The following is a 25,339-nucleotide window of genomic DNA, read 5'->3' as shown; positions in this document are numbered from 1 at the left end:
TTTCAAATATTCAGCAACACTGGGTGCTTGTTCGGGTTTGTTTGGGTCACAGTAGTGAGAAGGAAGCCTTGCCAGGCATTATTGACCTTTGTTTTGTGCTATATGTGTGTGATCAGCTGGGGAGGTCAAGGGCAGGCATAGGCCAACTGTGTAATGTAGAGATACTGAGAAATAATGTTGCTGGGAATTATTTGGAATTAACAAGCTCATTTCCTTTTTGTACATCAGTTGTCATCCTTTAATCTCTTGGTATTAGCTTTTTTAAAATGCTGTTATGTACATCATCCACAGTGCTTCCTGTATCCTGTGTCACTTGATAATAAACTTATACAAGATATCACTGTTAAGTCATCTCAGGCTTTGAGTGATTAATCAAAATCTCTATTTCTCTTTTTCTCAGTGTTGGATGTTTATATGGATCAGTGGTACTTGCTCAAGAGTGACAGTGGAGATAAACACTAAGTCTGTTCCTGTGAGTGAGTAATCTAAACCCACTGCATTGCTGATATCTATTATCTACTATCTGCTTTTTTTTTTTTTTTTTACTTTTTTTTTTAACTTTTTAATATTTTACACAACAGCTCCTTTGGGCTTTCATTTCAAATATCATTAAAATGATGCTGTATATGACTTCCAGTAAGAGTTGTAGAAGAATGTCAGTCTGCTTCTGCAGATCTCCATTGGTTTTGCATCTTTTAAAGGGTGGTCCTTACTTAAAACAGTCTAAGCTGTTGTCTGTTGTCAGAGAAATGTGGAAAGTGTGTTTCCACATGTTAATGACAGTGGATTTAGTGTTAGGGTGTGGGTGGCAGAGTAATGAAGTATATGTGGATTATCCAAGAGGCAAAACTAAAATGAGCTGTTCTGTGGCCTGTGAAGGGTTCAAGCAGTGCCAGTGCACCCCAGTTTGGAGGGTTCAGCTCCAGCACGAGATCCCCCTGGACGTGCTGTGACTGAGTGATGCCGCTGTGCATGTGCAGTGAATCTGACTCAGTAGGTCTATGGCAATGTGCAGAGAAACTGCCAAGAGCTTTTGGATTTTTGGGGCAAGTTTATGAGAAAATGCATTCAGCAAAACAGAGTATGTGTTGTGAGATCCTTTGGAAATGTCCCAGTTCTGTGGCTTCAAGGAGCAGCATTTTGCATTTGGTCTAGACTGATTTGATCCAAGTAGCCTAGTGCATGTCAGAGCTGGCAGTCTTGTTTTGGGAATGGTTTGTCTTAATCTACTTTGGTTTGGATTTTATGGTATGATTTAGCTTCCTAAATTCCAGCTGAAGAGCTGGGTCAGATTGCTGAGCCTGCACTTGGTCCATTCACCCCGTGGATGTGCTAACCCCATAACTCCACAGCTGGCCTCCCAGTCCCACAGGATGTGAGGACTGGTGTCTCATTTAAAATCCCATTTCCCTTATTTTATTCCCTTACCCTCCCCATAGCCCTTGGAGTGCTTCTTCGTGTCTCTCCAACCCTTCCCCCAGTAAATCACTGTGCATGAGCTCTCTCTGGATTCACAGCGGCCCAAAGACCTTGCACCAGACCTGGAAAGAAGTGGGTGTTGTTGCTCCTTGTTTGTCAGAAGCCCTAAACTCCACTGCCAAAAGCTTTTATTCCCTGGGTTTTTAATCAGAGGTCTGCTGGCTCCAGGAGTGGTTGTCACCTATTGTCTCCCATCCTGATCACATTTGTTCAGTTTTATCACTGCTTATCAGGCTTGGTGAGACTGCACTCCAGCTGGATTTGCATCCACCATAGCTCTAAAAACATGCTTAAAAAGTCTGATGCTGGCTAGCAGCCACGTTCTGCAGGATGTGTGTTTGGAGACTTTCAATCTGCGGGCATCACTGTGCAAATGCCTTGCCTTTGCTGGAAGTCTCTCACTCTTTGCTCCTCAGATGCTGTGCTGATTCCCCCTGCCCAGGAGCAGCAGGAGGCCTGGGACATAAATCTGCCTGGTTTTCCTAGTCACTGGTGCTGCTGCTCCCTGGGAGGGGGTGTATGTGTCCATGTCCATCCAGGGCTGTAGTAGCAGGTGCTCAGTCCTCCCTTCTCCATTCCTGTGGCTCCAGGACTGGCAGGTTTCTGGCATTTGGAGGAGTCAGACCTGTTGCCCTCAGCAATCAGTCTGAAAAGCCTATTTCTCCAGCTGCTGCTTGCTTTCCCCATTAAACAGATAAATAAGAGCCTCTCCTAATGGGGTGGCAGGAAATTCCCATGCCTGACTCAGCACTGACAGGGGCAGGGGACTGTGTTTGGGGCTGCTGGCTGCTTCTCCCAGATGGAGAGGAACATGGGCTTCTTTGCTGGGTTACCACAAGCTCAGCACAGATGTCTGACCTCCCATCTCACCACACAGAATACACCAAAGTATTCAGAGTGGAGTTTCAGAGCCTCTGCCCACGGTCTCTGTTTATCCATAAAAGCATGGATTTCCATCCCACTGTTCCCTCCTTGGCTAGCTCCGCGTTAAATGTGCTGCTGCCAGTTCAGCCTTGCCCTGCAGTAAGACCACATGTATAAATAATCCAGAAAAGCTAAATAAGGCTTTTAAAATAAGCCTTAGCAGAGACAGCTGCTTCAGCATGGTGCCATGAAGACACAGAAACCTGGCTAAGTCCATGTAGCCAGAGTCAGGTGTACTCCCTGCAGCTCCTGCTCTTTCCTAGCAAAACCCTGCGGGTTTGCAGGTGTGTCTCCACCCTCCTCCACCAGCTCTGTGTTAGGTCTGTGTTCAGTGGCAGCAGATTTTTGGTGTGTCTAAAGCTGAAACAGAGCATCACATGCAGCACTGAAATAGTGTCCAATCCATCCTCTTAGAGTGCCTGTGTGCAAAAGGCAAAAATCATTATTTGTTGGGTTTTCCCCCCTCAATGTCACATTGAATACAGGAGGGAAAGAAGAACAAGGCTACTTCTATGTGTTCCATTTATTGGCACTTGATGGCTTGTCCTGCAGGGCCCAGCCCACACACAGCTTTTTCTTGGGCTTTTAATAGTTGTGCTAAACTAAATTGTGCCCAAAATAGTAATAATTTCAAGCATTTCCCAGAGCCTGTGGCTGTTCTGCATGTTTACAGGAGGTGCAGCACTGCCTGTGGTTGGGGCACGGGAGGGTCCCCAGGCAGGCTGTGATGGGATTTTTCTGGTATCTTTTCCCTCCCCTTCTTTTGAGAGGAAATACTGCTGCTTGCAGAAAAGAAGTATTTTATTGTGCTTTTGCTCCTCACACTTTATGTGATGTGGTTTGGGTAACCTTAATGTAACTTAAAGTTCTGCTCACCCACAATTCTGATGGTGGCTCTCTAATACACATAAATCTCTGCAGCGAGGAGGGGGGGATGCATTTATCTGTAAACACTGCGCAGCCTGCCCTGTTTGTCCATCATGTGACCCCTCTGCTGCGCACAGCATTTTCCTGCCTCCCTCCCATCCAGTTCTTCTTATTTTATTGACTTTCCCAGTCCTGGAAATCGCTTTATAGTCAGAAAACATAAATTCATCCCTCACAAAGGTTGCAAACCTGATTTCAGTTCTTCCCTTATTCTTTGAAAAACTCTTTTTGCTCTCTTTAAAACCAAAAATGTACATTTCCCCTGTTTATTTAGACAAGCTTATTTTGTCTGCAGAAACCTTGTCAAAAGCTAAGTTTCTTTGCTTGCATTTATAATCCTCTGAGGTTTATGTATTGGGAATAATCTTTGTGAGCTGGAAAATGATTGTCCAATCTGTTTTAAGATGCCCCACTTTTTGAGTATTGCATCTCATTAGGAATACAGTTGGTCGTTTGCATGGCTTTTTTCTTCCTCTATATAGCTTGGGGAAGAAAATATATAATTTTTTCATCTAGCAATAATGCTTGGCACTTTGCATCTTCAAAGAACTCTGTGGCTGTGGATTGAATAATTCCTATAACATTGTGTAGTAGCTTCTCATTACCATTTCCTGTGTTCTACAGATGGGCAAAGTGAACAATAAGTCAAGTGAGCTTAGGCCATGGAAAGAGAAACAAGGTCAATTTGAGTTCCCACCTTCCTGAATTCTACTAGAGCAAAAGAAAGTTTGATTCAAGTTTGACACAAAGGGAAATATAATGATCTTTCCTAACCTTCTTCACTACTTATTTAAGTGCATTTGCTGGTGATGTTTTTTGGTGGTTTGTTTTTCTTCCCCTAAATAAGTTTTCTCACTGACTGATGTGGTTGTCCCCTCTCAGTGAGTGGTTGGCGGTGTGTAAGGAATTGTCCAAACTTTTATAAAGGCGAAGCAGCATGTTAATGGGGTTAGGTTTGTGGGGTGTCACTGCTGTCTGGGGGATCTCTCTGCTCCTTCCCTCCTCTTTCCTCTCAAATCAGAGGCAGGGGAGACCTTTACTGTATTATTTGGGAATATTTTTCCCCCGTTTTGTTTTCCATCTCAGACTAAGATGGGAAAAGTGAGCCTCAAAATGGGAACTGTGTCAATACATAGAAGCTGATCTTTCTTGTTTCATCTACCACATGCCATGCTAAGACTTTTTTCCCTCCCATGGACTGTAGTGGAAGTTGTTGGCGCAGAGTAGTGTCTTGAATGATGTCATTTGCAGAAATAATTTCATACAACTGCACTAGGCTATAAGCCTTGATTTACAGCTGCTTAACGAACTGACAAGACCCCCAAATGCATTGCATGGCATATAGAAAAGGTGAGTGCTGTAGGCAGTAAACCGTGGAATTAGTCACTCTGTTACAGCAGAAGTCATGGTAACAGTTTTGATGCCTACTTGCTAGAAGTTAGTTAAAACTTCTTTTTTTTTTCAGGAATTCTGGCTTTCTTTACAAAGTTGCTTCTGAGCACTGAGGAGTGTTAGGACAGTTTAGTCCTCTTGGGGAGAACAGATAATGTGCTGGGTGCAGAGGTGCAGGGAAATCACACGAAGAATTCCTTCATCTTCCTTAGGAAAATCTTGTGGCTGCTTCTCTGCAGGCTCTCAGAAGTTCTCTGGCCACCTTCTGACTGGCTTCAGATGCCTTGTTTGATAAACTTTCAGGCAAAAAGCCGTGCTTGGCTTATTACAGCTTTATTCTGGGCATGCCATGCTAGTGAAGGTGGTGGAGAAAGCAGCTGTCTCCAGCCATGTGCTCTTTTTGGGGATGTAAAACTTTGCAGAGACTTTTTTAGGGGCTCAAGATTTAGTTCCAGGATTATATTTAGTGTTCTGTTTCTGATGGGTGGGACAATATTCTGATGCCTTAGATGAGACCTTCAGCGATGGACAGCAGCACTAAGGTATCACAGCCAGTATTTTTATTTTCATTTTTCTTTGACTTTCTTATATAGCTGATACCTCATTTGTGCATGCTCCTTCCCAGTGCTGGGTAGAGCTGTCCTGAACCACTCTATGCTCCCAGGGCTCTGGTTTCATTCCTTGCTTCTCATGGCACCCAAATTGCTGATTACTTGTCTACTGATTTTTTAAGGATCTGAATGTGGCTTTTCATGAATCTGGATGTTTTTCCCTCCCTGGGCTTAGGAAGCCCTCAGGGCTGAGTTGGGACATAGACTTTGCAGCAGTGAGTGCAGAGCAGCGGGTGAAGGCTTTCATGCCTTGCTTGCAGGGTGTGAGTACTTGTGGTGGGGTCTTGGTGTCTCTCCTTTGTCATCTGACAGCTTCTCTCACTAAATTTTGATTTCAGCTGCTTAGGAAAAATGTCAGCAGCTCAGCATGTGCGGAGCTGCATGTGCATCTGGGATTGTTCTGTTGTGTTTGTTTTAATTTTGTGTTCTGTAATTTTTTGAGGTATTGCATCCAAAAGCGGTGAGTGCCTCCAAGAATGTACCCAGAGCGAATTGCTTGGATCATGCTGATACCCAAGGAATTTTGTTGAGATCTTTTAGGATCTCTGGGAGTTCCTTAGGTATTTGAAATTAAGAGGAAGGGACCAACAGGCTGGAAGGGCTGGAGGGTGATTGCCCAGGGAGGGTTGGATGGGGCTTTTTTTTTTCCCCTGGGGCATCAAACCACTGTCAGAAAGCACTGAGGTCTTCAGTGGAAAACCAACTGTTGTCATTTTTTCAGCTCTCCTCACTGCAAATTGGCGAGCTCCCCATTTCTCCTGTGTTTGAAAGGCCGAGGTGACGCAGTCCAAGTGTGACAAGTGATAACTAGGGAGCCTGGCTGTGTTCTCTGGGGGGATTCCAGCTATAAGCTGGCCTTCTAAAATGAGCAAGGAAGTGGCTTCCAGGCTGAGGTATCTGGAAAATATCAAGAGGTAGGTGACAAGGTGTGAAAGACGAGGGCCACTCCGAGCAGTGAGAGCGCTCCAGAAACCTGGCAGTGACAGCAGTGGGAGAGCTACTGGATGCAGCTGGAGATGGGCTGGAGCAGGAACTCTGTGTCCAGTCTTTCCCGTCTTTCTAAACAAGGCTCAGACCCACTCTGCATTAAATTGGTGTTTGTCTCAGCCTGCTTATCTGCTGGCCAGCCCACACACTCGCTCCAGATGTTCTCTTATCTCAAAACCGGAGATGCACCTGAAATTGTCCTTCCAGGATTTGGAAGCTTTTTTTGTTAAAGCTGTCTGTCTGCCAGTGTTTCCAAGGACACGTCACACTTTGAAATCATGGTATTAAAATAATTGCTTTTGAAATGAAGGGAGGGTCATGTGCCCTACATCAGAAATTCCTCTTAGTGCTTATTAATCCGGTATATAAATGTCATGGCTTACATCCACAGGGTGTTTATATTGAATTTTTAGCTGCATCAGTATCTCTTGCTCCTCAGAATAAATGCCATATAATCTGGTAATGAGCAATATTCTTAATTTAGAAACCAAAAATAGGAGATAGACAAATCTGGAGTTACTAGAAGAAAGTAGGAAATATCCTTACCCTATGAGGGGAGAGCAAATTCAGTTGAATCATCTAGCGTTTAGTGTAATGGTAAGGCCAGAGAATTCTGTCTGTTTCCCTAGGATGGCACGACAATTGCCATATTCCAAAGGCCTGATCCTCCTGTGGTACACCTCTTTGGAGGTGTGTAATGGGGTAGTTGGGAAACATCCTTCTTTCCACACCCTGAGGAGGTCAGTGCCCACCAACTGGAGGTACATTAAGCAGTAGGGATTTAGGCTGATGCCCTCCAACACGGTGTTTAAGGGAGATGAAGTTCCTCAGATGTTCCTCTGAGACTTACAGTGAGCAGCACTGGTTGGGATGAGATGATAATTTGGGAGTGGAATCATCCTTGCTGTGTCAGGTGGGCATTATCCAAGATCTCTAATGTCTGGAGCACCTTCCAAGCCGACCCCTGAAGGAGGTGCTTTTTCTTATGCCCTTAGCAACTGTTCTTAAGTAACAGCAGTGGAACCAATAGTCATATAAGCATCAGTGGCTAATAAAGTCAGTCCCTGATATACTAAGGTTGGTAATACTGCAGGATGTCCCTACGGGGTGATGACTCAGTGGCCAGTGCTTGTTTTCTCCACACCATGAGGGGCACAGGATGTTAACTTTTAGCTCAGGTGCTGTGAGTGCTGGGCAGATGGGTGAACCTTGTTCAATGGAGGCTTTCTGTGGCTCATTGCCTTTCCCAGACACAGCTTGCTCTCCCACCCTGTGAACTCTCTCAGTGCAGCAGAGCAGCACTTGTTTGTCCTGATTCACTGAGTGATTTTCAATTTGTGTTCTGTATGCAGTAACAGTGGCTCTGTGTAACCCTAAGTAAATTTTGCCTTGAAATATCTTGGTAAAGAAGTAACCTTTCTATGTGATGGTGGTGTCACACTGAACCAGAATGATGTGGAGCAAGATCCATATTGGAAGTAAACATGTCTTTGTTGCAGACTTGGTGTGAGTTTTGGAGCTTCAGTGTTTCCCATGGTCCCAAACAAACACACACACACACACACACACACACACACACACACACACAGAGCCGTACTCTGGTGATGCCTCTGAGTGGAGAAGGAAGGCAGATTGTCACCATAATGTTCAGGATGTTCTGTGGAGATTTGCTCATGTGTTTCTGGCAGAGGCCATGTCTGGCAGATGGTCTGAAGTCCGTCAAGGTGAGGAGAGGGCTGCTGTTTATTACTGATAGCACCCACAGGTTGCACAAAGCTGCCAGGATCTGTATTTTGAGGTCCTGTTTTGGTCACTTGGTCAAACAGGAATCCAGTGTTAAGCACGTTCTCAGCAGCATTAACTTCAGTGGCACTAGAAACATGCTTGACGTCAAATGTGGGCTTGTGCAACTTGCTGATCTCAGGCTGGGTGGGTCTTGCTGAAAAGCTCCTGTGCTGACAGAGAGACTGTCACTATTTCAGGCTGTGGCTCTGCTCAGTTGTCAATCCAATTTAAGGGGACCAGATTAAAAACGCTGTGAAATGCTGAGCTGGTGCAAAGCTGCTTTGCTGATAAGGAGCCGTTCAAAATATTTGCAAAGTTCAACTCTGCTGCGGGACTGGGCAACCATTCCTGGCTCCACTCCCAAGGCTCGGTGCCAGGGATGTTTTGGCTGGTTTGCCTGCTTGGCTGGATGCCGAGTGGCCGAGGCTTAATGTGCCCTCGGTATCACTGTGCCTGAGGGACGCTGGGGGATGGCAGTAGTAAAGCAGCCATCCTGGTTCTGCCATCTGGGCAGTGAACGGCTGTCTGTTCCTGTGAGGACAGAAAATAATGTGGTGCATCCCATCGGGTGCTGCAGCATTGCCAGGAATACCAAAACTAAGCTTATGGCAGCTCAGTCTCCTTGTATCTGTTCCCAGCTCCCAACAAGAGATGAAGCTCTGATAGGTGGGAATGCTGCATCCCTGTCTGAGGAAGAGCTTTGTTGACTGTCAGTGTTTCAGCCCCAGAATAGTCTGGCAACAGAACAAATTGGCAGCTTGCAAGTGCTTGCAGGAGCCTCTTTGTGGATTTGGTTGCATTTTGCTCCAAGACCTCAGCAGAGATTTCCATGGTTCCTTCCTTGCCCTTGTCCTGGCTGTTGCCCTTTCCCACCCTGTCCTTCACAGTGCAACAATGTGGTAGTATTTTATTGCTTCCCTTTAAGATTTTGGGCACTAATGGAATTTATAGAATCATAGAATAGTTTGGGTTCTAAAGGACATCAAAGCCCATCCAGTTCCAACCCCCTGCCATGGGCAGGGACATCTTCCACTATCCTGGGTTGCTCAGAGCCCAAATCAACCTGGTTGTGGGTACTTCCAGGGATCTAGGGGCAGCCACAGCTTCTCTGGGCAACCTGTGCCAGGGCCTCACCATCCTCACAGGGAAGAATTTTTTCTTAATATCTAATCTAAACCTCCTCTCTCAGTGTGAAGCCATTCCCCCTTATCTGTCACTCCAGTTCCTAATGAAGACTCCCTCTCCAGCTTCCTAGTAGGCCCCCTTCAGATACTGGAAGGCTGCTATGAGATCTGTATGAAAGCTTCTCTTCTCATACTTTTTTGATCAAGGAGTGTGTCATGTATAAACTTAACACCTTTGCATCCTGTGAGAATCCAGAGTAGATACTCTTGCATGTTTCCACTCCTCTGTAGCCTCATAATTTCCCTTAGGGACCTTCTTTGCAGCTGTGCTGCCATTGACAGAATCTCTGCCAGCTGTGCTGCAGTGCTCTGGGCAGGGAATTGGGAGGAGTGATGTGCACAGTCCAGCACAAACGTGGTATTGTGTCTTATGGATAGTTCCTGCAAGCACTCACCTGGATCACATGCCTGGTGCCAGGGGGTTTCCTGGTGCCTGGGAGTGATGTTAAGGTGTGTTTCCCTGTTAGCAGGACAATGTCAGCCAGTGATTATCCCCCTGTCACTAAAGGTAGGGGCAGCACTGCTTTGAGCAGCTGAAATAGCTGCCTCTTAGGAGGATGGGAAAGGGAAGGCCAACAACATTGCTACATCAGGAGAAACTATGAGTGCAGTCACTTCTGACAGCGAGAAACCGTGTAGGTACACAACAAACAGCAGTAATGGGCTGCGTCTGTCTCCTCTAATGCTTCCCCTATCTGATCAGTTGTCAACATGTGTTAATCTCTGCTGCCACAGAACATGGGGACAGCTCTGAGATTTGTGCTGTTAAGGGTGTGTGCTGCGTGTAATTCACAGAGTGTTGTGACAGCCATAGCGAAGGCCGTGATCCACGCCAGGGAGCACTAGGATATGGTTGCGTTACCTCCTGTGTTGTCCAGGAGGAGTTTAGAGCCTTGCTGGTGTTACAGGAGGAGAGGAAACGTGTGTGGTCATGTTACCCTCAGTAGACATTTGCATGTGGCTCTTTGGAGCATCAGGTTGCTGGCCCACAGCCACACTGGCGTCTTGTCATCTTGTCAGATCTTGCAAGCAAAGGAGCACCAAGCTGGGTCACAGTTCTTGGACAAGAAGCTTCCAGGGAACAAGCTGCTGATGCAGAGATACCACAGACATCCTTGTGGTGTCCTGTGCATTCTGACATGCATGCTGGGTGTGTGTCTCTTTTTCTATTGGTATTTTCTGACTTCAAAAGAGCACTACTACAATTCTAGTGTCAGTGAGAAATAAGTTGACTCTTCTCTCCTTCGTACCGTGGCCAGTTGTAAAGGATTTGAAATTAGTGTTTTGAAATCTTCAGAGGAGTATAGTGTTGGTTGTTTATGAGATAAAAATTGCTCAGGCACAAGTTGAATATCCACTTGCACTGAGCTTGGCTTTCGCAGCAGTGTGGAGATGCGCTTCATATTCCTGGATGCTATTGCCACATGGAGTGCTGTCTTTTTTCCTCACTGGTGCAAAGTTCCCACAAGTGAGAAGTTCCCACTGGTGAGAATTTTGCACTAAGTTGAATGTGTGCTCTACCTGGGTAGGTTCACCCCTTAAAATAGCCATGAAGACCAGAGTAACAGGAGCCCAAACTCAGGTGAGCAACGTTTAAGCTAAGCCCTTCTGGGTGACTGATTTAGCTAAGCTGTTTCTTTAGATTTAATGCCCAGTATACTTCACCTTCATGTCTGTCTTCAGTCAGGTTAGCTCTCTTGAGTTTGGCAGCTGGAATTAGAAAATAATGGCTGTTTTACAGCATATTATTGGCACACTGCTGTGTACAAGTTAAAAATTGTTGACTAAGATGGAAGTTTCCTACCTTGATCCACATTGCTGCAGTACCAGGAGAGCCTCTTGGGCAGGGTTACCACAGGTTGAGGTGTTGTGTGAATACAGAACAGGTGGTCTCAGCTGACAGAACCACTGCTGAGTATAGCCTGAGGAGTGCCTGTGGCATGGGAACTCGCCAGCAACCATGTGGAATTATTTCCTCTGGCTGGAAGGAGGATTGCAGCTGTCTGGCCATGGTCTGGCTTCTCAGTGTTGGTTTCAGGCCTGAAGAAGTCCTCTGTCCCATAATCTGTTGGTTTTCCTCCTTCCCCCTGCAAGCTCCCTGGGCAGCCCAGGTAGCTGGAGTGCTACCCTCTGGGCATAAGTCACTGGTCACTCACTGTAAGGCTGGTGGTAACTGTATGAGGTTGACTTCCTTACCTGTGTACTCAAGCAGGCTGCCTTTGGAAACATCCTAGGTACCTTACTCACACCTCTTTCTTCCCTGCCAAGTGCACACTTGTGCTAAGTCCCTTCCTTCCACTCCTCACTAATGGTTACGAGCGTGACTGGACATTATCTCTTGTTTCATTGATACTGAGACTTAGTTTAGAAAAACAGGATGCCATGGAAGCAATTGTCTTGTTCATGTTACTTTCCTAAGTCTTGATTTTTTAAACACAATAATGCAACAGGGAATGAAACCCTTACTTTTTGGAAGGTTTTTCATTAGCTGAAAATATGGATTAAGATCTCACAATCTGTAAAATAGTGCACATCATGCTACTACATCTTGGGCAACGCTCCATTTTCTTTTTAAAGACAGTTTAAATAGAATATTAGGGGAGAGGAAAAAAAATCCACCCCAAACCAGAGCACAGAAATGGCAATTTAGAATTCTTGACATTTCTCAGAAAGCTGCTTAAGATTATCTCCTTAAAATGGCAGATTTCACCTGCAAGTCAAGTACAGGAGCAGGAACTGATATTTCATAAATACTAGGAGAGGCCTAAATGCATTTATGATCATTGAGACTTTTGCAGGAAACAGAAACTTAGACCTGCCAAAAATTTTAATAAAGGGCAAAAAACAAATCCCAAAATCCAACAGCATGACTTAGATACTTTCTCTGCCATAGATCTCTGCTTGTAACCACGCAGAGATACCTGTTCTGACATTTTTTCCCCTTCTTTTTCTGTGTGTGTTTGTAAAAGCCCCAGCTTAAACTTCCCGACACAGGTCTGTACTTCTCCCTGAGGTCCTGTCCCTGGTCACCAAAGGGAAGAGATCATTGTCTGAAACATACTAAATAACATTTCAGTACTTCCAAAGCTGTAGTACCAGGAGGAACACACTTGTGTTAAGGGATGCATCCTGGGCTGCACCCAGAGCCCCAAACCAGCAGGGCAGGGAGGATTCTGCCCCTCTGCCCCACTCTGCTGAGACCCCCCTGCAGGGCTGCATCCAGCCCTGGGCCCAGCACAGGAAGGACAGGGAGCTGCTGGAGCCAGGCCAGAGCAGGGACACCAAGGGGATCAGAAGGATGGAGCAGCTCTGCTGGGAGGAAAGGCTGAGGGAATTGGGATTGGTCAGCCTGGAGAGGAGAAGGCTTGGGGTGACCTCATTGTGGCCTTGCAGTGCCTGAAGGGAGCCCACAGGAAAGAGGGAGAGAGACTCTTGACAAGGGCCTGGAGTGACAGGACAAGGAGGAATGGCTTCACACTGACAGAGAACAGGTTTAGATTGGATATTGGGAAAAAATTCTTCCCTGTGAGGGTAGGGGAAGCTTTTGCACAGGGTGTCCAGAGCAGCTGTGGCTACCCCATCCCTGACAGTGTCCAAGGCCAGTTTGGATGTAGCTCTGAGCAACTTGGGATAGTGGAAGGTGTCCCTGCCCATGGCAGGGGGATGGAACAGGATGATCTTTAATGTGCCTTCCAACTCAAACCATTCTCTGATTATATGATAATAATTAATTTGCAAAAATAACAGAGTTTATCAAGAAGACCTGAACATCTCTGAGGTAAACCACCGTGGTAGCTGTGTCTTACCAGCAAAATCTTGAAGTGGATGAATCCATGTAGGTAGGTGGCAGTTTGGTACTGTAAGGAGGGTGGTGGCTGAAGGGGTTTTGTAGCGCTGCTGGAGGGGTGGGTGCAGCAATAGATTTTTCTGTGAGCAGTTCAATGTGCTTGTGATGTAGAGCTGTCCCCATTTCTGTCCAGTGACTGAAGTGGCAGCCATGCAGAGCTGCCAAAATACCCCTGCTGCAGCCTGTTTCCATGGAGTGGTAAATAAATGTTGAGCTGTCCCTGAGAGGGGCTGTACTGACACGAGCCCTGTGTGAAGATGTATGACAATTCCACCCTGAAATAAGTGATGTTTCTTTTCCTAAACAGGGATGAAACTGTAGTTCTGTTGTATATATAAAGCAAACATTTGTTCCAGTTTTGGATTTTCTTTTCCCATTATAAGCAGCAGGATCATCATGGCTGAGGCCTTGGCATCGCCAGTGTCTTCTGCAAGCCCAAACTAGACTTGTCTCAGTGCTTTTTGTGTTCAGCACAGTGAGTGTAAGATCCTCCTCTAAGGGAGGATCCCTTCCTAACTTTAGCCAGGGAAAAAACATCTTTAGTTCTTCAGAGCTAAATATAACCTCCCTGAAACCATCCCTCCAGTGATGGCTCAGTAAACACATGGAAAAACACTCAGCCCCAAAACGGGAAGCACAGGAGGCAATAGTTTTAAGTAGTTATTTGTATAGATCTGTTATATATGAAGCAAGAACAAACATTTTAAAATGCATTAAGTGCTTGAGAACATGCAAGACTATGTCCAGGTAATTCCAGTGTCTCCTTGTATACCACAAAGGATTTGGCCCCAGATGTTCGCGTGGTTGCTGAGGAAGCTGCCGGTCCATGATGAGAAAATGAAATGATTTGTGTACTTCTGTTCTTTGGGGTGGGGTTTTGCATTCTTCTGGTTGGTTTGTTTCCTGTGGGTTTTTTTTTGCATGGTAGTACAGGACAGTTCTAGGATCATTTTTTTTATTTCAATGATTCCAAAAAGGTCTTCAATTGAAGCACAAAACCTGGTGCATCTTGCCAGCCACCCCCTATCTGTTTCCATGGCAACTTTCGCAGTGTTTGGGAGTCGGGTTGAGTTTTTCCCTTTGCCTCTTAAGAAAACCATTGAAGATGATCAGCTCACTCCAATTAAACCACATAAGGGCTTTGCCAGTACTGGTTTACCTTGGTTTTGTCCCAGCCTCCTCCCTCCTGTTGCTTTCATGCACTGGGCACTTCTATTAATCACAAATTCCCACTTGCTGGCAGTGAGTCAGTTTGCATCCTACAGGTTAAACTTGTGTTGTTCTTTGGGACCAGGATCTTCAGCCACAGGTGGGGGACGGAAGTGTACCCTGGTTCTGTTAGACCTTTGATACATGAAGAACTCCTCCTTGGCCAGCTGGTATAGTGAAAATCAGCCTATGGTTAATATACACCTTTCTTTCTATGAGACTGAGTCTTGCCCCACCACCCCCAAAGGTTGGGAAAGTGTGAAACACTTTCAGTGTCTGCTTCTTTTAGCATCAGATGTCTAATTTGATTTGTATGTAAGTAGGAAAACTTTGAAATGTAGTCGAAATACAAAGGGAAAAGTACTTCAAAGAAGTGTAACATTATAAGTGTATCTGATCCCTCAAGGTTTTTGAAGCTTTATCTTGAGATTATGTATTCAGAGAAAGATTTGTATGGAAATGCTGAGGGTCATTAATGCATCCAAGCCTTCATAAATGTTGGCCTTGAACTATTCTGTGCTAGTTTTGCTTTCACATGGTGGCAGGCGAGTTGTCCTTTACCCATCTGTCTGCACTGCCAGTGTCCCTGACACAACAAAAGTTAACATGGCCTCTGAGGGGTAAACCAAAGCAAAAGCTGTTACTGAGTGAAACTTGTTCAGCACTGTTAGCCCATGATCAGCAGAGATCTCTGGTATGGCTGAACAAAACCACAGTGTGTAAACTCCCCAAATTTCTGATTTGTATTGGTCACTCTATTGGAGCCCAAGGTGGTCTATGGTGCTGGATTACAAGTTTCTAATAAATACCTTGAACTTTGGGAGAGTTCACATCTTGGAGCTGAGCTTTGTTTTAGGGTTGGGCATCCACTCCTGTACAAACATGCCCAGCTGTGCTGGAGGAGAGTGGTGGTTGTTTTTTCTTTTAGCAGACAAGGATTCTGGCATTGAAGTTTTTAATTGCAGGAATTATATTAGCAGTTCCCAGTGCTCAGGGTCTGTGTGTGTATGTGTGCAGGAGGAGCTAATTAGATATGTATAAATAATGGGCTTGGGAGTTTTTAATCCTAGATGTATTGTTCCATCCTTGCTATCATTTCTTACAGTGGAACTGTTGAAAGTTAGAAAAGTATGAAGTTACACAAGAGCCACTTTCTCCCAATATGACTTTGAAACAACACTGAGGTTGCTTTTGGTCTATGTCATAAAAACATATTTGAATTTATTCAGTGTTTTAATTAAAAATCTTAAAATATTATTAATATTTTAATATTTTTGAAGGTTTATTTTAATTAGATCTGTAGGTTGAGGGAATGGAAACTGTTAAACAGTCAGGATTTTTTTTCTCTACTACAGACTTTAAAAAAGTCAGGTGATCTTGCTTCCCCATGCCTTCCTTCCCTTCTATGCCTTACTATATTTCATGTCAAATAAAGGCCTTTCTATGTTCAAACTTCCAGAATATTCATAGATCACAAAACTTCCTTCAGCATCCATGTGCCTTAATAATGCTGTTCTTTCCTAATGAAAGCTAATATCCTGGTGGAATGACTCCTCTGGAAGACCTTGAATTTTGAGAGAGCTTGAGGGGTAAAACTGGCTTTCCAGAAGAGCCTTTCCAGAGTAAATCTGGCTTAAACATGGGGCAGATATTTAATAATGGAGAGGGGCAGTTCAGCTCTTGCATGTGATGGTATTTCTACATTATTGTTGTTGTCATGGGATTTAGCCACACCTAAGTTTGCTTCAGACTTGTTGACTTGGATTGTGGCCCCACCTGTGCTGTGTGCTAGCCCATTTACTGCTGATCCTGTGCCTACAAAGAAAGTTTTGTAGCCCCTTGTTTCAATTAGACTGCTCTGGATACCCAAACCAGGTGACTTATAGGTGTATTCACACTGAACTGCTGCAATTGGGCTGTAAACTTTCTTGTAAACTGCTCTTAAAAGTTATCTTCTTCTCCATTTTAATGTGTTACAGCCCTGTCTGCTAAAGGCAGCCCACTATTGGTAAGGTCAGTAATTAACCACAGTTTATTGCTGTATCGAAAGAAACAGACATTTTTCATTGTTTTATATAATAAAACAATAGTTTCATGCTTAGAATACCTGTAGTAAATAACTCCAGTCTCAGTGCCTTGTTATCCCAGAGAAATCCATGTTGGTTTGCAGCAGCTGCAGTTCTGCCCCAGCTGGGTATCAGACATCTCTTGATGTAAGCATATCTTTATTTTCTGAGTGCTAGGATTTATCTTCATCCCATGGACTGCATCTTCCTCAGTTGCAAAGCCAGCACTTTCTGCTCATCTTGCTGATGGGGTGAGGGATGGGATAGTCCCCCCTCCTACATATGCCCAGAGGCTTGGCCATGGGATGGAGAGTGGCTGCTCCCTTCCATCCCTAGACCTTTCTCTCTTACAGGGGAAGCAGCAGAAAGAAGACACTTCCTTCTCTTCCAGCCATTTTCTCCCCAGTTTCTCTTCTCTTCCTGCTGCAGGAGAAAGAGCAGAGTGTAGGGCTGGGCCCAGTTGTGTTTAAAGCTCTTTTCCTGCAGAGGCCACAGCTCTGGCTTGCTGCTGATCTGCTGCCTCCCTCTGCCTTGCTGGTGAAGCCCTCCTACCCTTCACTATCAACCATGAATGTATTATCCTTACCCATATAGCCCTCCAGCCCACCCCAGCATTGTTTCTGTTCTCCTAGCACTGATGTCTTTGTCTTGTGAACTCTGAGCCTCAAGCACAGCTCAGCCCCTGCTTCACCGAGTTTTTTAGGCTTGGGTGATGCTAGAAGTTGCAAGACTGAAACCATCTTTCTGCAAGGGATAGTGAGGAGGTGTCACTTGTGCAAGAGGAGGATGGAGAAGACAACATCTCTACCCCTAAGAGCCATCTGTAGGCTTTCAGGAGAAAGGAATGAGCAGCAGAAGAGCTGATTCCTGTGTCCTGGCTGCTAAATTGCTTCTGTGCTGAGGAGCAAAGCTGGCACAAGGGTAGGCAGGACACATGGCTCCCCAGGCAAGTAATGGTGTGGGCAGCATATGGTTCCTTAAAGCTGCTGTAGTAGTAGTAGTAGAGGGGGTTTTGGGATTTGTTTACTTGCTACTCACCAGTGCAGCATTCAGAAGAGAAAGGTCCTCTTTTGGAGCTGAGAGCACACAGCTTTTGTCCTTCATCTCTTGGCATTGGGACTTTGGTGTTGAAAAAGCAGGACAAAATCAACAGCACTCTGCTCCCTGGCTGAAAATAAAAAAGACTAAAAAACTTTGCTTTGAAATCCCTGGAGCTGTGCTTTCCCTAGGGATTGAAGGAAGGATGTGGGGAGGAGAAGTGTCTGAGAGAAAGTGTGGGAGGGGCAGCACTGGGAAAATTCCCTGTCTCTTCTTCACCCTAACATCAACGAGTGGCTCTGGAGCTGGGCAGTCAGCATAGGATGTGTCCCAGAGCAAGGAGAGGATGACCCTGAGGGGATGAGGGAGGACGTACATCCCCACAGGGCCATGCTGCCTGGGCAAGAGGTATCCCATTGTTGTGCAGCCTTGCTCTGCAGGGACTGTGGCAGCTCTGGCTGGCTGTGGGATAGCACACTCCAGTTATCAAATGTCAGAGATCACTGTTTGAGGAGAACAAACACACTTTTCAGACTGTTTTGCCCATGAACCACTTGTCCCTTTTCGAAGCTGAGAACTAATGCAAAATTTGAAGTCTGTGTTTTGAACCCACTTTCAGTATTTCAGGACTGTCAAAGGTAGAATGTCCATTTTTAAAAGTGATTAAAGTCCATGGCTGCCTAAAGCAGCTTGTCTTGATGTGGACTCTCTCAGACTCTCAATTGTGCTACCTAAACAAAGGCTGTTGGCAAAGCTCCAGTATGAGTTATTGGCAAAGGGCTTCAGTTTAGGAGAAGATGAAGAGGTCCACAAGTTTTTGAGGAGAAAAAATCAGAGGGAAAGTTAGCCTACAATTTATTGTTTTTCACTTTTCCCCTATTTTTTACTCATTAAAATTCAATCCCATTCTATTACATGGCAAAAAAAAAAAGATTCCTTAACCAAGTTGAATTTTACCCTGCTTCAATCTTAAAATGCCAGGAGAGTTGAAATGGTAAATCATGTTGTGGCAGTGGTGCAGTGGTAGTACTGGCAGGCTCAAGTTCTCAGAGATCAGGAGTCTTTGAAAAACAAAAGTATCCTCACACACAAACGTGTGCTTCACATATCACATTCTTGTTTTACATATCACTCTTGAAAGGTAAATCTTAACACAGCAAAATCAGAGGCAGATAGAAGGGGAAAGATGCAATATATACACAGATTTTCCATTTGTAACAGTTGATGCTGCAAAGTTATAAGGCATTGGATTTTTTGTTGTTTTCTGCAGACGCTTATTAAAACACTGTTCAGGCTAAATGTATTTTATTTATTTATGGACTTTTTATGGGTGGTTCCCTCTACCTCAGCTTTGTGGGATGTCAACTCTGAAAGCATGCATCTGGAAACCCTTAGACCTGAAGGTCCAAAATCTAGAGCCAAATCCTTTCAAATCTGGAGGCTTGTGAATTTGACCTTTGGATGCAGCTCATTGAAAGAAAGTGGCACAAGCAATGAAATGGGATCTAAATGTGGGTCAGTGCTCAGGACTAGGTGTGTTTTAAGGTAAGTTTTAAGAACTACCTTTTGGCCTGTCACCCAACAGTGCCCCTTTTGTTTAGTAGCCTGTGTGGCCACAGTGTGTCAGTAGCATGTTGCTAGGGAATGTGAGGCATTTCCTTGCTTGAATTAGCAGTCTTGGAGTCAGGGATTAGTATCTCATTTGTTTTTCTAATCAGTGGACCCAAGCAAAACAAGTGAGAAAATAATGTACTGGTTCTCAGGCTCTCTGAGGTGAGGAGTGGAAGACTATTAAACAGTTAACCAGTAAAACAGGAACAGCCTGAAGTGGTCTGTGGAGGGTGTTTTTTTGTTTTGTTTTGTTTTGTTTTGTTTTGTTTTTACAAGGTTTCATTTGACCTTGGATTGCTTGTATGAAAAGAGTGAAAGTGAGTCTGGAGAGGATGTGCAGACAGGTATTAATGTCACACAGCTGCTGTGCAGGTAAGTAGCTGTCTCCCTGTCACAGCACTCAAAGCCCACAAAACAACATCACCTGCCAGTGTAAAATCCGGGTTTCTAAACTTCCTTCCAATTGCAACAACAACAAAAGAGCTGCTGGAGAAGGGTAGCAGAGATAAGCAAACGGAGTAATTTCAGTGCTGGAGACCCAAATAAAGGGTTTGTTTTGTAAGTGGATATGAATCTAAACCATAAACCTTGACTCAGAGACTTTGGATGTTTACATAAGCTGTTTGCTGTGTATGCATCTCTGTCAAAGGATCTCAAGGATGTGAGCCTCTTGTGAGGCTGAGCTTTTGATTTACAACCAGAGTGTTTAACAAATGTTAAGGCAAACTGTGGAATGCAACTCAGCTGGTTTGTAGTAAAAGTTGTGTGATTTGAGGTAAGTTTTTCCCAGGTATAAACATTTATATTTTGGAAGGACTTCTGTGTTTTGTGCTCTTAAAATACTTTAAAGTAATTTCTACAGCTTGAAACCTTTTCTCTCAACACATTTCTTACATACTTATGGGATGGGCTTTTATCCTCAGTGTGTTTCCATTCATTTTTATCAGTTAAAGGAAATAAATAGCATTTGTTGTATAATAAAGAAATAATGAACTTCGGGGAACAAAGAAAGGATCTAGGCTTAGGGAACAAAGGGACATTTGTTGCTTTGTTTGCAGTCCTGCGTAATAGGAGAGCAGTATTGCTTTGATGTCATTGACTACAGCTCAGCAAATTCAAAAATAATTTTAGTTATAAAAATAAATAGACATTATCAGTTTAAAGTAAGCCTTTGCCAACATTTGGGTTGTTTTTTATCCATAATGATGTTATGGATACACCTGGCTCCACATGATGACCTTGGGTAAGGGGGACAATGTCTCAATTACTTGGCCAAAAGCATATCTGGGACCTTACTAGATTCCCATCCTTGCCTCAAACTAAGATATTTTTCTATATTATTCCCATTGAGGTATTTCCAGCATTTCCTAACTTGACTTTTTAAACTTAATTTGTTCTTTTCTTTCAAAACACCAGAGCAATATATTCAACTAGCATCCATTTTCTTTTTTTGTTTCTTCTTCCAGGCCTGGAAGGATTGAAATGGAGTCATCACTTCCATTAGAAGAAATGTTAATGACTCCAAGTGTAAATTACCCAAATATATTCATTAGTAAGTGTTAAACTGCTACTGACTGGTGGCACTGTAGTTGAGCATCTTCAAAACATCCCATGAGAAACTGTGCCAGGGATTTGGATTGAATTCATTTGAAACTGTTTGCAATCGTGATTGAAATGTATTTTGTAAATAAGTCTCAGTGTGTTTGTGTTTATCTTCTGGCCTGCCAGAAAAAGCAGAAATAGATGTCTGAAATGGTATTTGTCTTGATGAAATAGAGCTTTATTTTGTAAAAGTTAATTGCTAAGGATGTGTTGTTTTAGTGTAGTGTGGCAAGAGAGATGAATTCAGAAGTTGCTTTAGACCTCTCATGCAGTCATCTGGTACATGTAGGACTGAGAATGCAGGACATGGATTTTGACAGCATTTAGGGTCTTTTGCTGTGGAACAGGTCCTTTCCCTCCACTCTCCCCAGAAAAGATGACTGCAACTTCTTAGCTTTTTTATCTTACTTTTGTGGTAGGCTGCTCTGGAGTGACAGCCAGCTCTTGGGGGTCCTCTTTTACTCTCCACAGCCCTCAGAAACAAGCCTTAATCAAGGTTTTTAATTTCTGTGTATCAAAATTTCCTGGCTTAAGGAGTGTCATGTGTGAATGGGAGAGCTGGGAAACTTAAGTCATCCATCTTACCACATCATGTCATAAAAATAATCTGTAGCTGATGCTTTATTTCCCAACACTGAGCATTTGCAGCCCATGTGCACAAAGAGGAAGGCGAGTGGGGCAAAAGGCCAGCCCTCCCTCCCTCAGAGCGGTGACATCCAGGGCACGGTGTGTCCTCTGGGCCTTCAGACCTGCCAGCAGGCAGCTGATTCCTTTAACTCTGCGAACCTCTGGGCTTTAAAGCATGGTGTGTTTTGCAGGTGGAGATCCAGAATGAGACCACCCCCAAAATAACAAAAAAATGGGCTCAAGGATGTTGGCCCTCGATGCCTCTGTGTGTGCTGTTTGATCTGGGAAAGAGGCAGCCTCTGGGTGGGAAAACTACCATTTCCTACATATGTAAAATGCTTAAGCACTTTTTTTTCCCTTCTTTTTGAAGTCTGCCATCTTAATTAAAGATCAGATGTTGAAATACATTTCTAGGCAGCTTTCCTGTTTGTATCCAATAGACTGCAGTTCCATTCACAGAGCCCCTTGGTTTTTTTTTTTTCCAGCTTTCCTTGTGTTTGTTTGCAGGGCAGCATTTTGTTTTCTCTGTAAGCCGTTTGGAGTATGTCTTCACCAGCGCTGTAGCCAGAGGGTTTGTATGTCATTCAAAAATAAAAATAAAAAAATCTCCACCTACTGAAAAGTGAACAGCACAGCCCTAGCAACCGGCTGGTGCGTTTGAACCAGAGGAAGGGACATTAAACAAGTAAGACCACATTATGCCTTCTCTGTTACAGCCAGGGATGGGGTAGAAATGCCAGCTAGTGATAAGATTAATCATAAATTATAGTGGAGAGAGCTGCATTTGTATTGTATTTTTGGTTTTTTTATGGTGGGTTGTAAATACAGGCTTGATGAAGCGGTGCTTGTTCTTGTCAGCATGAACAGGGTATTCAGCTGGGAGCTCTAAAAGGGGGATCTGCCTATGTACAAACAGCCCCCCACACCCCACCTGGCACTGGCTGTGCACACAGGAAGGTAAGTGTTGTCATTTTCTTGGAAAGCAAGAGAAAACTCATTTTAAATTGTCTGTCAGGCAGGGCACTGTCAGTACTTTCCTCTCAGGTGTGTTGTCAGTGACGTTATGCCAGGGCTGGATTTCATACATCTGCCTCTCTGTCTCCTGTGTGCACCTCATTTATCTGCCATGCCACAGATCAATCTGTGTTAAAATTATGCTTTTCCCCCTTCCTGCTTTTGTGGATGAAAGAAATTTAAACTGCTTGTCATCATTAGCTATGCATTATTTTCCGAAGGAGCTCCATTGCACTCCTCCAGGATGGATTTTTGTTCACGTTACCTGTGTGGTTTTCCTTAATCACTGCCAAGGAAAAAACCCCAAAGCCTTGAGTTTTCTCTTAGGTTTTATTTGTATTAGACCAAAGCCATAAAGAGGAAAGAGTGGAACATACATATTGGAAAAGCTCTGCTGCGTCAGTGGCCAGCTGAGGCTTCTCTCAAAGTTTGTGAAGTCAGAGGGTGTCCTTCAGGAGGCACAGGGATTAATCTGCTGGTATTTTATTGTTGTCCCCTTTCCTGCAGCCCACAGAGGGCTGTTGATTGCTGATTTGTGTCTTTGGCTCCCTCTGCACCTCCCCTTTCCACCCCTTCCTCCTGGGGTTTGTTGTCTTTTCTGATTCCATGCAGTTTGGTCCTTTGCTCCCCTGGTGTATGAGGTCTTCTTTGCCCTCTGCCCACCCCCTCCCCGCATGCTGGTGATAGTTGTGCAAAGACCAAAAATAATTCTATGCTTTTGCTAGGGAAGAATACTTCCAATATTATTTTTCTGTCACAGCAATTTTACTTCCTGACTGCTGGATGTGCTGCACTGTGCTGGGAAGGTGGCCAGAACAGGATGTGCTGTTCCAGGCTAGTTTTCAATGGCCACTTTTAGGACCAAATAACCAGGGAAATGGGATTTTATTGCGTCATCCCCAGCTGTTCAGCTTGGGGGCTTTTTGTTCTTTTTGATTTCACCTCTCCAAGTTTCTCAGCTGTGGGCTTGCTCAGGCTGCTATCATATGCTCTGTGAATGGTGGAAGAGTTTGTGGAGGTCTGTGTGTTTGCAGGGTCTTGCTTCAGTAAGTTTTATCTTACAATTTCTCCCTGCTGCTCTCAGCAGTGCAGCTCCTTAGCGAGCAGCAGTGGAGGAAGCTCTGTACAAATCGACATGTCTTTCCCTGGAGGCAGAGGCAGGTAACCTGGAAGTCTCTTGGATGCTGTTGGTACCCCTCTCTGCTCCCATCAGTAGGGCTGCCTTAGGGATTTCTGACAACCATGGACAAACTCCCTATTTAGGAAAGCAAGGAGTGCTTTTGGCAAACATCAGGGGTGGTTGTACCTGGATGAAGTGCAAGGATAGTGATTTTTCTGTGCCTATGAGCCATGCCTATATTGTGCAAATACAAATTAGCAGTTCCTTGTCCCCAGTATATGCATTTCCTAGCCACAAGGTGGGAATCAAGGGCAAGGGGTGTGAACAAATAAGGTCAGGGAACACTCTATTCCTTTGTGTGTTTTTAGCCTACATAGCCTTTCCTACCAGCCTCCAGGACTGTGTTTAATGCTTGATCATGAGCTGCACTGAGCTCGCTAGTGCTGAGGTGGGAAGGCAGCGCTGGAGGTCTCCAGCCCAGCCCCTGCCCAGAGCAGGGATGCCCAGGACAGGCTGTGCCATGTAGGGTCCAGCTGGGCTGTGGGTAGCTCCAGGGTTGGAGACCCCAAAAGGGTGACCCTTTCTATTACTTGCCATCCTCATAGTAAAAAAGCTTTTAAAATGGTTTATTTTTATTTAGGTTTTTTTTTTCCCTCTCCCCTTTTTAATTCTAAGGTGAACTTCCCTGTGTTTTTCCATGTGCCCATTGCCTCCTGCCATGCCACTGGGCACCTCTGAGAAGAGCCAAGCTCTGTATTCTTCACTCGCCCCATGAGGTGTTTAGGCACTTTGAAAAGCTCATGTGTACTTCTGATTGCCAAACATCGATTGGCTTCTGTGGGTTTGTGGTTGCTTTGTGCTGTTGGTCTTTTCCCACTTAGAGCTGTGAGGAATCAGTGTTTTGCCTGGGGCTGTAGATTCCCCGGGCTTTCTCCTGTGTTCGTTGCCCTTGGAGGGAAATCCACAACAGATTGTTCACACTCTGCCTTCATAGACACCCATATTTGAGCAAGACCTGATATCAGAGCCAGGAAATCTTAAGCAGATAAAAAAAAGAGACTATCTTCATTGTTGTCCAAGTGAATGTGTGTGCAAAAGCTGTGTTTTCTGCTCATTTTTATCAGATGTGGAGGCACCGAACCAGTTGTCTTATAGGATCTGCATATTCTGTCAGGTCTTATACTGATTGAAGCTGAATGTTTACATTGTGCTTAAAACTGGGGGCTTCCTCCTTCAAGGCTGAAAGTCTTCAGTTATGATGCTACTGCATTTTTTAAGATTTGCAACATCTTCACTTACAGGTATTTTGACTGTTTAAAGTTCTCTTGGTTTTTCTGACTCTGACAGCCACGTAATAAAACCAGGCATTTGTCAAAAGCGCAGCAGTCTTTGTGCTGTCTTTCAAAGGTTACCTTAGGGTTTGGACCTACTTCATGTAATAAAAATGTTGTTGTGGAAGATGAAATGTTTGTTGGCATTTTAAGGATAACATTTCAGCAAAGCTGGCTGGCAGCCTCCAATAAGAGCCACCTCCCAGCTGGGTCAGACCAATAAGGTGACTTGTAGGAGGGAAAAATCAGTTTATAATGGGGATTTTTGGTCAGATTGTTTTTTTAGTAGACTCTTTTCCAGGACTTATGCCAGAGATACAGTGAACGACTTTCTTAATTGCTCATGATGGGGCAAATGTCAGCAGCGGTGTGGCCTAATACAAAAACCAAATGGCAGGGCATGCAAAGGTTAAAGCGAGTTTTCCTTCCTGGTGTTTGTTTAGCTTTGTTCCCTAGCTGTATTTATAGCAGAAGCAGTCTCATGTGTATCAGATGAAAGCCAAGGCAATCTGGGCCATGTTGGTGGTTTGTGTGTCTGCTGTGGTGGGCTGGAGGGATTGGGAATGCCTCTGACCACTGCAGCTC

The 25,339-nt window shown here is 44.4% G+C and overlaps 1 protein-coding gene across 7 annotated transcripts in view; it reads left to right on the top strand.

Moving 5' to 3' along the window:
• The first annotated feature begins 397 nt into the window (after positions 1–397).
• The window catches only part of PPFIBP1 (PPFIA binding protein 1), a 73,262-nt gene continuing 48,320 nt past the window's right edge, over positions 398–25,339 (top strand). For 4 of the 7 annotated variants that reach the window (XM_053977465.1, XM_053977464.1, XM_053977463.1 and 1 more), the window contains exon 1: positions 24,677–24,724. The gene's annotated coding sequence lies outside the window, so the exon portion shown is untranslated. Of the gene's footprint in view, positions 473–24,676; positions 24,725–25,339 lie in introns of those variants that run through there. The other 3 variants (XM_053977469.1, XM_053977468.1, XM_053977470.1) reach the window with 1 other exon arrangement.

The sequence above is a fragment of the Vidua macroura genome, chromosome 5 (genome assembly GCF_024509145.1).
Source record: "Vidua macroura isolate BioBank_ID:100142 chromosome 5, ASM2450914v1, whole genome shotgun sequence".
Lineage (NCBI taxonomy): Eukaryota > Metazoa > Chordata > Aves > Passeriformes > Viduidae > Vidua > Vidua macroura.
This window is presented reverse-complemented; position numbering and strand designations above follow the sequence as displayed.